Here is a 13341-nt window from a genome sequence, read left to right as displayed (position 1 = left end):
AGCATGCACTGCCCCCTTTGCAAATCTGAGACCTGCCATTGTCATGGATTGTTCTCAATCATCGTCTGGGAAGACCAGGTGATGTCAAGCTCAAAGGTTTTAAATGCCCAGACTCATCTGACCTTGCCCCAACAATCAGCACCATGGGTTCTTCTAAGCAGTTGTCTAGAAAACTGAAACTGAAAATCGTTGACGCTCACAAAGCTGGAGAAAGCTATAAGAAGATAGCAAAGCATTTTCAGATGTCAATATCCTCTGTTCGAAATGTAATTAAGAAATGGCAATCATCAGGAACAGTGGAAGTTAAAGCAACATCTGGAAGACCAAGAAAAATATCAGACAGAACAGCTCACAGGATTGTGAGAAAAACAATTCAAAACCCACGTTTGACTGCACAATCCCTCCAGAAAGATCTGGCAGACACTGGAGCTGTGGTACACTATTCCACTATAAAGAGATACTTGTACAAATATGGTCTTCATGGAAGAGTCATCAGAAGAAAACCTCTTCTACGTCCTCACCACAAAAATCATCGTTTGAACTTTGCAAATGAACATATAGACAAGCCTGATGCATTTTGGAAACAAGTTCTGTGGACCGATGAGGTTAAAATTGAACTTTTTGGCCGGAATGAGCAAAGGTACGTTTGGAGAAGAAGGGGCACAGAATTTAATGAAAAGAACCTCTGTCCAACTGTTAAGCATGGGGTTGGATCAATCATGCTTTGGGGTTGTGTTGCAGCCAGTGGCACAGGGAACATCTCACGAGTAGAAGGAAAAATGGATTCAATAAAATTTCAGCAAATTTTGGATGGTAACTTGATGCCATCTGTGAAAAAGCTGAAGTTAAAGAGAGGATGGCTTCTACAAATGGATAATGATCCTAAACACACCTCAAAATCCATGGGGGATTACATCAAGAGGCGTAAACGGAAGGTTTTGCCATGGCCTTCACAATCTCCTGACCTCAACATAATTGAAAATCTATGGATAGACCTTAAAAGAGCAGTGCGTGACAGACAGCCCAGAAATCTCAAAGAACTGGAAGACTTTTGTAAGGAAGAATGGGCAAAGATACCTCAAACAAGAATTGAAAGACTCTTGGCTGGCTACTGAAGGAATCAGCCTTTCAGCATTACCATACCGCCATTTTGTCTCTTAGCCTAAGCTCTGCCATTTTAAGATAAGTATCCATTTTAAAACTTAGTACTTAAAGATGAATTTGTGTTTTAAGACTGTTTTTTACTTTCGATAAGAGCCTAAGGTTCCTCTTTTCCCTTCAGGTATAACTTCCCTTTTTCTTTTAGCTAGCACAAGACTGAAAGTCTGCGGTTGGATATATCCTGTTGCAAGATTATTAATAATTATAGCCAATGTTAAATAGGGAAATTGTCTACTTTCTATACTGAACAAAAGGTCATGTTTGACGCACTTAATAATAATTTACATAAATGCCAAATGATTGGGCGTGACTGACGTATGTAATATTCTGATTGGTTTATGCATATCTGACAATTGATTGGTTCTTCTATTTCCATGCATTGTTTTAAGTTTCATATATAAGTTTAAACACGGAAGAATAAATTCAGTTCCTTCTGAGATACCACCTTGTGTCTGTGTGCATTTCCTGTGTCTCAGAGGGGGCTCCAGGCCTGAGGACAGACACTGATCAAGGCCAGGGACTGACGGGGGTCAGTGGCTCGAGAGGAACGACAGTCAATTCCTTTCAATTGGGGGCTCGTGTCCGGGATGAGATAATCACCCTTCGGTAAGTAAGATTTTTTGTCATTCTGCCAAATAAGTCTCTTGCCGTTAAGGCTCTGATAAAAATTTCATGCCCTATTGTAGCACTGGACCTCACGTCATAAGACGCCAGTGGCCAGGCGCAGAGTGCTGTGGGAAGCACTCTGGAAAGACCGGAGCAGTTTTGGGAACTGCAAGTCTCTTAAGAGAAGGGACTGAAAAGAGTTTCTTTGAGAAGAAACCAGAAAAAAGTCCGGGGTTGATCAGTTCTGTCCTGCAACTCTTTGCTTTTCTTCCTATCGCATAGAAGTATAAGATAATTTGTTTGTTTGTTTGTGTGACACAAGTGTCCAGGTGGTAAGTGTATGGACCAGCAGTTACTGAAGGTATTGTCAATTTCAGTGTGACATGCCCCACCCCTTCAGCTAAACCTTATTGGTTGATGATCTGGATGGGGTGATTGCGTGGCAACACTGAGTTGGGTGCCTATGTAAATGTCTTGTTCAAATTGTGTTGTAGGCTTATTGTTAGAAAAAGTGGGAGGTAGTCAGAGTCAGGATATTATTAGAAGTATTGTATATCCAGGTTATAATCTCCACTTTTGGTCAACCACTAGAGAAAGACCCAATCAATATCTTAAGTCCAGACATTTTTATAAAGTAAATTGTCATTTGGAAGTTGACCCCTGTCTTTTGGGACAGCCTATAGGACAGATTTGTAACACAGACCTTTGTAAGTGTAAAAAATGGGAAGTGGTCGAAGTAAGGATAAACTCCCCCCCCAAATGTTGGTGAGATATGTAAAGATTATGTAGCCCGTATCTGTGGGACAGATTACTATCTAGTTAACCCCTGGGTGGATAAATTAGCAGACTGGAGTGAATTCAAGTGTTGACCCGTTTCCCCGTGATGGGAGTAATGATACTTTTCATATGGATATGATTAGGGGTCTCTGTCTGGGGGATAAACAGGCTTTTCCATGGTATGAGGGAGATCCTGCGTGGGATCAGAAATATATGGCCAGAGGAGGACAAAATTGGTTAGAATTTGCCCCTCTCTGGTTTCATAGACAAACTGGGAAACAAAATAAAGCCAAAGCTAGAAATGTAGATGCCACTAAAAGACATGCATTAGAGTCAGAAATAGACAGACCCACACACCCTCTCATGCCATTCCCTCCCCCATATGTCCCACCTGTCCCACAGCCCACAAAACTTTATCCATCTCTAAGAAGATATTGATTTTTTAGCCAGACATTATGCAGTCCAGCACCCCACTGCACCTCCAGCACCAACACTTCCACAGACCCCTCAAATACCTAGTGCTGTTTACATTTGTACCACACAGCCTAGTACAGTTCAAACTCCCGCGCACTCCCAGGGTGTGGTTCAAATTCCTACCACACAGGGAGTGACAGGGGGAATAGCTGTTTCTTCAACTACTGAAGCAGATGACTCACTTGTTGATGATTCCTCTAGTTCAGGCTCTCTGCTGTTCAGAGCAGCTAATAGTCTAGGTATAGTGGACATGCTAAGTCCATCACACACACGCCATAATACCCAATATGGTATTGATTCCAATACACAACAGATGCCCTTCATGACAATAGGAGACAATCTATTAAAGATCCATTGAGATAGAAGACATAAATAGGATTGTCAAACATTGTCCAAGACCCACTGTTTCTTCAACGGCTACTGTGAGCTATTTGAAGAAAGCATGTAAAGGTAGAAATTACACACAAGAGGATATGCGCCTTATCCTCGATGGAATATTGGGACAAACTTCCCCTTGGAATTGGGGTAATGTTGGGACCATATCCATCTTAGAAGCAGGCAACATTACTGCCACAAATTATAAATTAAACACAGAAGATGATAGGGACAATATGTGGAGAGAGGTCTCAGAAGAAATGGAATGAGCTTTCCAATCTAGATCCTCCCTCCCTACCGCAGTAGCCTGCAAGCAAAAGTCAGGAGAAACTGTGTTAGATTTTTGGAAAAGATTTAATGAGACATGGACACAAGAGGCAGGATTGACATTGCAAGACACCATGCATAGTCTACTGATTCAGACTTTCCTGTCCAATCTAAAACCCAGTGTCATGTTAACTGTAAAACAGATGATTTCTGAATGGCCCACTTGTACCAGAGAACAATTTCAATTAAAATTGACTGAGAAAGATGCTGCCGGATGTCTAGAGATACCCAAGGCGGTGGCCACTCATTTTCAGGAAGATCCTTTTCCCCACACAAACCCGCCGTACAAGAGAAGGGGGGGTTTCAATAACCGAGGCAGAGGCCGGTTTAGGGGAAGAGGGAGGAATAATAGGGGACGGGACACGGGTTGTTTCAACTGTGGGGCTGAGGATCATTGGAGAAATCAATGTCCATATGAAACTCAGGACCACGCCCAGCATAGCCCCTCCCCAGGCCAACCACAAAGGGACCTCCCACAGCAGAATGTGAGGTTTCCTATCTCTTGGCAGACACAATCACAAAATAAATGAAGGTGCCCAGAAGGTGGTATCCCAGCATTCCCGCTTGCCTCTCATTCTTATAAGGAACAACCCCTTGTATCCTTACATATACAGGGCAAATTAATCCCATTTTTGTTGGACTCCGGGGCCACTCGTTCGAGTCTGAGTGAGGATTATTATAAGGGAGAGGTAATGAATGCTGAACCTTCCATGGGAATAAATGGGATACTGACCAAGACTTATAAAACACCGCCTCTTCCAATTTTTGACCCCATACAGGGAATCACTCTGCTAGATCACTCATTCAGAATCATACCCAATTGTACAGTTAATTTGTTAGGGAGAGACCTCCTGGGAGAGTTGAACATCAACTTGAAATCCACAAAGAGAGGTGGTATTGTGGCTCACTCTGCCAAAATGCCAATCATCCCTGCCATGACAATGATTACTAAAGAAGACCCCTCATTTCCTGCTGGAATAATTAATGACAAAGTTTGGGCAAAAAGTGCCTTGGATGTGGGATCCATTTCCTGCACTCCATATAAGGCCACACTGAAACCATGGGCTCAACCTGTGTTTCACAAACAATACCCTTTGTCAAAAGAAAAGGAGGAAGGAATAACGCCCATGGTGGAACACTTTCTCAAGGAAGGAGTTCTTGAAGAGGTGATTTCACCATACAACAGCCCAATAAATCCAGTTAAGAAGCCGGACGGCTCTTACAGATTTGTGCAGGACCTGAGGGCCATTAATGATCTTGTGATTCCCATTGCCCCAATAGTGCCTGATGTACCAACACTCATTTCCTCCATCCCAGCTGATGCTGAGTTTTTCACAGTGATTGATCTGACAAATGCATTTTTTTCAATCCCTGTTGCCAAGGAGACACGCCCAATTTTTGCGTTTCATTACAGGAGAAAGACCCTTGCTTGGTGTAAGTTACCGCAAGGGTATGTAGATTTGCCTGTGGTCTACTCTGTCGTCCTCCAGGCTACCTTAAAGCCATGGACTCCTCGCCATGGTTCAGTTTTGGTTCAATACGCAGATGATTTGCTTCTCTGTAGTGTTAATCGGGCAGCCAGCCAGGGGGATAGTGTAGATCTCATGAACTGGTTATATGAATGTGGTCATAAAGTGTCTAAGAAAAAGCTACAATGGTGTCAGAAAACTGTTGAATACCTTGGTTTTGTTCTCACAAAAGGTGAAAGGAAAGTCAGCCACAAAAGAGCTGCGGCTCTTATGGGTCTGCCCCGCCCATTGACCAAGAAAGACATGCTCACCTTTCTTGGTATGATTGGTTACTGCCGCCAATGGATACCTGACTGTTCCTACTATGACAACATTTTGAGACAAGCCACAGGTTCAGAAATGTCAGATCTTGTGAAATGGTCAGATGATATGTGCAATGCTTTTGTGTATCTGAAAAATGCTATGGTAATAGCCCCTGGTCTTGGTCTGCCCGCATATGATCAAATGTTTCATCTGTATGCTAGGGAAAATTGTAAAACTATGGCAGGGATCCTGGCCCAGGAGCATGGAGGAAAACTCCGCCCTGTTGCTTTTTTCTCAAAAATGGTTCCAGTACAGGTCCAAGGCATGCCTGCGTGTCTCAGAGCACTAGCATCATGCGCTATGGTGGTCCAAATGGCTACGTCACTCACTCTGGGACATGAGACCACCTTACATACCACCCACAATGTGTCTATTCTACTCAAGAATATACATACCCAACACATGTCAGCCCAGAGACTTAGTGGATATGAGGTTATACTGTTGTCAAACCCTAAGTTGAGAATAAAATATACCTCTCCCACTTCAGGTCCAGCTCCAATTTTGAATGCCTTATTAGGCTTAAAGGGAGAGCAGGATGAAGTTGTTCCACAGCATGATTGCCTGGAATTGATTCATCAGGACACCTCCCCAAGACAGGATATGTCTTCTGTGGCTCTTCCAGAGGCACAGAATGTTTTTGTAGATGGCTCTTGCTCGAGACCCACTGATAGTGTTTACCATGTAGGATATGCGGTGGTGCAGTTGCCAGATAAAGTACTTGAAGCAAAACCCATCCCATACCAGTCAGCTCAGGCCGCTGAGCTGATAGCCCTTACAAGAGCATGTCAGCTTTTTGAGGGACAGGATGTAAATATTTACACAGATTCCAGATATGCGTTTGGCGTGTGCCACGATTTTGGAATAATTTGGGAAAAGAGAGGAAAATCCATCTCACATTCATCTCTGGTGAAGGCTTTACTCAAAGCCATACAACTGCCAAGATCCCTTGCTATCCTACACTGTAGGGCACACACAAATGAACAAACTGATATTGCAAAGGGAAATGCTCTAGCTGACAAAGTAGCAAAAGAGGCGGCCCTTACCCAGCCTGCCATGATCCAGATGCCAATGCTCACCCCTGAAATGCCACTGTTGGATCAAACATTGCAGGATTTACAGACATATGCTACCTCAGAAGATATTAAGCAGTGGAATGCAGCTGGTGTGACCAAAGATCCATAAACTGGACTTTGTGTCACAGAGGGGAGACCATGCATTCCAAAGGCTAGTGCACCTCTGTTCATCTCACAGTATCATGGAGTAGGTCACAGGGGATGGCAGGTTACATGTGAACTGCTGGATAATGATTTTTTCATTCCTGGCCTTCCCTCTTTGGTAAAATCTTATGTGTCTAGATGCATTACATGCATAAGGAATAACCCAAACAATCCTCACAAGTCACAAGGCAAGACATGAACACCTGACATACCCATCAACACCTTTTACCCACCTACAAGTAGACTTTACACACATGCCAAAGGTAGGAAAAAGACAAGAATATCTTTTGGTAATTGTGGACATGTTTAGCCGCTGGGTAGAAAACTTTGTAACCACAAAAGAAGATGCCCAAACTGTAGTGAGGATCCTCACACGGGAAATTATTCCCAGGTGGGGATGTCCACTCCAGATTAATTCTGACAACGGTCCAGCATTTGTGGCCAAGGTATGTCAGGAATGTCCCACTCCCTGGGCCAGACAGCCACTCATGGTAGAAAGAGGGGATTTGGAATTGATTCAGGAGGAATATGTGAGAAAACGTATTGAAACTTTGGACAAGGTTGAAAGAAATGTTGCTCGCACCTTTCCTCTTTCTTCACAGGAACCAACTCACTCTTTCCAAGTCGGGGACCGTCTGGTGATACAAGCCCTCCATAGGAATCGGAAGCAAGAGTATCCCTTTGGGCCCCCTACTTCTGTGATCGCTGTCACCAGGACCGCTGTCCTGACTGAGGATTCCAAGGCCTGGATCCATGCCAGTCGTGTAAAAAGGGTGAACCAAGCCCCTAAGAAGCAAGACAAAGACACAGATAGAGAAGAAGAAAAAGGAAGTGAAGCCGGTGTAAAAGTCTTTGAAGAAGATGACCTTTCTGATGCTCTCACAGAACTCTGGGCAGACATTTTGCTTCCTCATACTAGCAACCCTGACTGTGTTCCTCCCAGTATGGACAATAACTAACTGTATTTATCACCCAGATGATTATGGAGTGATTAAGAGTATATGTAATACCCCCATCCAAGCTAATGACCCAGATAATGCAGAACCAGTGCACACACAAAACCATAGTACACAACATTCTAGTGTCAGAAAGAAACGAGGTCTAACCCGCACTAAGAGAAGGATGAGAAGAATGTCAATACAAGATAAGGGATGGGGGTTACAGGAAACACCAGTCTTGACTACTGAGGATGTAAATCAGACCATAGTGTTTACTCTGACTAAAAACCAGGTGTTTGACCCGACTAAAGTTACTTATGATATTGGACCTTATAATGTGTACATGTGTGGGAGGAATAAGCCCTGTGGTTACTGGGAGAATATATGGTGGACAACAGACCCTCATAAATGGGAGACCCAATCAGCTAGAATTCCCCTAGAGGACATAGGCACCTATCAAAGAATCTCTATAGCAAAAGGCCAAGGGAATATCATTTTCACAATAAGGAACCCACAGGTCAGAGATAGTGGGGAATATAGGTTGGGAATAACTGTGTCAGGAACAGACCCCTGGGCCAACCTCATATTACAGGTAAAACCCTCCCCAAGAGTCCATGTCAATACCATAGACAATTCATTCCCCAAAGTTAGGGATCGACTGGATAATGAGGTGACAGGAGTAGTGATGCAATCAGAAGACAGATTAAGCATTGAAACTGGTTACTCTGACAAAAATGAATGGATTGAATGGGTGAGATGGACCACTAAGAGCAAGGGACAGGGAGACTGTGTTTCATGTGCCAATCCCCGCCCCCTACTTGCCACAGTTCCTTTGTTAGAAGAAGAAACTAATATGTCCTGCCTAATTAGAATGTATAAAGATAACATCACTGAGAAGGAATGTTCTGATTTTGTTAAGAAGTTCCCTGTTACCGGATTACGAAATTTACCTTTGGCCTCTAAACCGGTACCAGGAAATTTCACCTGCTTTGAACATGATGATGCTAAGGGTAAAGATTTAGGTACATTTCCACCTAATTACTGTATTAAGACCAACCGCACCTCCGCAGAAGGCTACCGGAAGGAATGGTTTCAGGACCACCGGCAGCAACTGTCAGATGTGTGGTGGCTGTGTGGAGATATGAGACTCAGAGCCAGACTCCCCAGCAGATGGAAGGGAAGCTGCGCTCTGACCCATCTTCTCATGCCTTTCTTTATGATCAAAGTAGAAGATGGGATAAGAAGCTTGCCCATCTTGGAAAAATCCAGATCTAGAAGGTATAAAAGAAATGCACCCAGTGGTTCCTTTGACAATAGAGTTTACATAGATGCTATAGGTGTACCAAGAGGAGTCCCTGATGAATTTAAAGCTCAGGACCAGATTGCTGCAGGGTTTGCCTCTATTGCTATATGGGTACAGCCTAACAAAAATGTGGATTGGATTATTTACATTTATTATAATCAACAAAGGTTTGTTAACTATACTAGAGATGCTCTAAAGGGGGTCTCTGCCCAACTTGATGCAACATCCCTTACTGCTTGGCAAAACCGCATTGCTCTTGATATGTTATTAGCTGAGAAAGGAGGGGTATGTAAAATGTTTGGTTCCTACTGCTGCACTTTTATCCCCAATAACACCGCTCCTGATGGAAGCATTACTAGAGCCCTTCAAGGCCTCCAAATGTTGTCTGAAGAATTGGCTGAAAACTCAGGAGTAGAAAATCCACTAGCTGGTTTATTTGAAAATTGGTTTGGTAAATGGGGAACCCTGATGAAAACTATGCTGATTTCCATAGTAATGGCTGCTGCAGTATTAACTCTGTGTGGTTGCTATTGTATCCCCTGCATCCGAGGTTTAATGCAGAAACTTATTGACGCCACCATTACTAGAACCATGTGGAATCAGTATCTTGATAAAGGACCTACTAAGGGCCCCAGGTACCAACCTGTAAAAAAGGTGTAAGGTCACGTGCGTGACCTAAGAGGGGGTTTGAAGGAATCAGCCTCTCAGCATTACCATACCGCCATTTTGTCTCTTAGCCATTTTAAGATAAGTATCCATTTTAAAACTTAGTCAGTACTTAAAGATGAATTTGTGTTTTAAGACTGTTTTTTACTTTCGATAAGAGCCTAAGGTTCCTCTTTTCCCTTCAGGTGTAACTTCCCTTTTTCTTTTAGCTAGCACAAGACTGAAAGTCTGCGGTTGGATATATCCTGTTGCAAGATTATTAATAATTATAGCCAATGTTAAATAGGGAAATTGTCTACTTTCTATACTGAGCAAAATTTCATGTTTGACGCACTTAATAATAATTTACATAAATGCCAAATGATTGGGCATGACTGACGTATGTAATATTCTGATTGGTTTATGCATATCTGACAATTGATTGGTTCTTCTATTTCCATGCATTGTTTTAAGTTTCATATATAAGTTTAAACACGGAAGAATAAATTCAGTTCCTTCTGAGATACCACCTTGTGTCTGTGTGCATTTCCTGTGTCTCAGAGGGGGCTCCGGGCCTGAGGACAGACACTGATCAAGGCCAGGGACTGACGGGGGTCAGTGGCTCGAGAGGAACGAGAGTCAATTCCTTTCAGCTACAAAAAGCGTTTACAAGCTGTGATACTTGCCAAAGGGGGCAGTACAAGATATTAACTCTGCAGGGTGCCCAAACTTTTGCAGATGCCATTTTTTTGTTTTCTGTTATTTTGAAAGTGTAAATGATGGAAATAAAATCTAACTTTTGTTGACATATTATAAGAATGTCTAATCTGTAATTTGATGCCTTTTGGAGATTTTTCCATCTTTCCTTGGCTTCTTTATGCACATTAATACAAATATTTAGCTGGGGTGCCCAAACTTTCGATCCCCACTGTATATACCATGGTTTGTGGACTCTATAACTTTCCTACAGACTAATAATATACAATAATTTGGGTTATTTTCACTAAAGAAATGTAGCAGAATACATTTTGACCTGAATTTGTGAAAAAAGGTTATTTATTTAAAACATTTTATAACAGAAACAAAGAAAAATGCGTGGTTTTTTTTTCAAAAGTTTGTGTTTTTTTGTTTATTTAGCAAAAAAAAACTCAGTGGTGAATAAATACCACCATAAAAAGCACCTTACAGCATCTGTCTCCATCCTGGGGATAATGGGATCCTGCCGACATTGGGGATCCCTGTAGACCTGCTCCGTTGCCTGGAGCGGGGAATCGGGTTCTGTTTGACCCCCATCCGTAGAGCTGGAGGTTCACGGCCTACGTGGCTTCCGAGAGGGGCCACACTATATGCCACGGCTCATATATCCCCTCCCCTCGATGTGCTAGTGTCCTGCGATACCATGGGCAGAGTTGCTTCCCTCTGATGTGGGTTCAGTTTCCACCTAGTTTAAACTTATTCAGTAATATTCAAGAAAATATTTTTCCTAACAAATTCATTCAAGACCATATTGCAAAAATGAATACACCTCAATGAAAGTCTTAGACGCAAAGCTAAGTTTTAGACAATAAAATCCTAATTAACAAGAATTCAACTACAGGTGAGTCTAAATATTCATTAAACAGGTGTACAGCAGTTGATTATAAAAGGGCATTACTTAACAAAGAAAACCCCTCCCATTTCATGCTGTCAGCAATGGCACCACATGGAAGAGAAATGTCACAAGGCCTGAGAAAGAAAATAATTTCTTTACACAAGAAAGGTGAAGGCTACAAGAAGATCAGCAACACTTTACTTATCAGTCAGAATTCTGTATCAAAAGTGATACAAAAATTTAAAAAATATGGAACTGCAACCATCTCACAGAGACTTCCAGGCTGTCCACGGAAGTTGACACCTCGACAAGAGCGTCTTCTGATGAGAGGGGTTAAAGAAAATCTCCATGCAAGTTCATTGCAGTTGTCTAAAATAGAAAGCAAAAACTGGGGCAATTGTTTCCTATGACGCAATATGGCGTATACTGCAATGGCATGCATAGGAATGGCATGCATGGGTGTCATCCACATAGGAAACCTCTCCCATGCACAAAAAATCCTGCCTAGAATTTGCCAGGGAGCATACTCAAAAAGAAGACTACTGGGACTCTGTACTCTGGAGTGATGAGACCAAGATAAATGTTTTTGGAACTGATGGCTTCAAAACTGTACGGTGTTGCAAAGGTGAGGAGTACAAAGAAAAATGCATGGTGCCTACAGTGAAACATAGTGGTGGCAATGTCCTTCTGTGCTGCCGCATGAGTGCTGCTGGTGTCGGGGAGCTGAATTTAATTCATGGTATCATGAATTCACTGATGTACTGCTCTGTATTGAAAGAGAAGTTGTGCACTTTTCCAACATGACAATGATCCAAAACACACATCTAAGGCCACTGTTGCATTTCTGAAGAACAAGGTGAAAGTGATTCAGTGGCCAAGTATGTCTCCTGATCTGAACCCAATCGAACACCTATGGGGAAATCTTAAAAGACAAGTTGAGCATCACTTTCCATCCAGCATCCAGGCTCTAAGAGGTTGTTCTCGAAGAATGGAAAAATGTAGATGTTGCAATGTTGCCAACTTGTTCATTCCAAGCTTAGAAGACTTGGTGCTGTCCTTACAAATCATGGAGGTCATACAAAATACTAGATATAGTAGTTTTTGTTGTGGGGTGTATTCATTTTTGCATCAACTAATTGGAGTAAAACTGAAGATTTTGTAATCTACGTTATACTATTAACCTTACTTTCATGTAATGAGCAAAACAAATGTTACATAAAACTCAGTTTTGCCAACATTTTGGAAATTGTTCTTGTGTTGAGATGTTGAATAAAATCTTACTTTTCAAAAGGGGTGTACTCATTTATGCTGAGCACTGCATATATGGAATGCCTTTAAATTCTCAGTAGCACATAATGGTGTGATTTTATATAAAGTTTTATTACAGCCCAGTAAACATCAAATAGGAAAGTCCAACAGTTACTTATGGTGTCATTGAGTAAAAATGACAATTTTCAATTACGGAAGGTGTTGTGTAGTCTTTACTCAGTATGGTCTATAACTGAAAACAACCCTCAACAAAGAGCAGAGCCCACAACCCCAATTACCATGGCACTTTGTTGCCATTTTGGTTTGAAGGTCACGCTGCTGACAATAAACTGTACATGAATCCATGTTTCTAGGAAGTAGCAGAAGTCCATGGCCTTATCACACTGGTGTCCCTGTTTTGGCTCTCCTCACTTTAAGCTCCTTTTGGAGCTCATGATCAGATTCCCGTAATCTCCCAATGTCCAGCATGGGCTCTGTTAAAGGCTTTCCTTCTTTCTGCAACTGAGCCAGAGCAATAGCCCTCAGTAGTGGTGGGTATGGCACATAGCGGACAGGTTCTGGCTCCGGCAGAGGGATAAATTGCTTGAAGTTCTCTTCTTCATGCCGTGGTATAAGACGCCAGTCATGGTACATGACTTTGCTGATCTCCTGCTCTTCAGGCACGGTTTTACCTGGGTGAATGAAGAAGATGACCATCAATATAAGATCATCAAGTCACTCTACCTAAGATAGGCTCTGCTTATGATCCTGGATGAGAAATACGCTATATGGCCAAAGCTACAAGGACCCCACTCCAAATAATTGAGTGAATGTGTTTTAGTGAAGG

General features: G+C 42.3%; 1 pseudogene; it reads right to left on the bottom strand.

Annotated features, from left to right (window-relative positions):
• Positions 1–12893: 12893 nt before the first annotated feature.
• Positions 12894–13211, bottom strand: LOC149473117 (small ribosomal subunit protein mS34 pseudogene; annotated as a pseudogene).
• Between the last annotated feature and the right edge of the window lie 130 nt (positions 13212–13341).

This window comes from Staurois parvus, unplaced genomic scaffold, assembly GCF_062004578.1.
Source record: "Staurois parvus isolate SC_StPar_1 unplaced genomic scaffold, SC_StPar_1.0 ptg000018l, whole genome shotgun sequence".
Taxonomy (NCBI): domain Eukaryota; kingdom Metazoa; phylum Chordata; class Amphibia; order Anura; family Ranidae; genus Staurois; species Staurois parvus.
The sequence above is the reverse complement of the archived record's forward strand: the minus strand, read 5'-3'. Positions and strand labels throughout refer to the sequence as shown.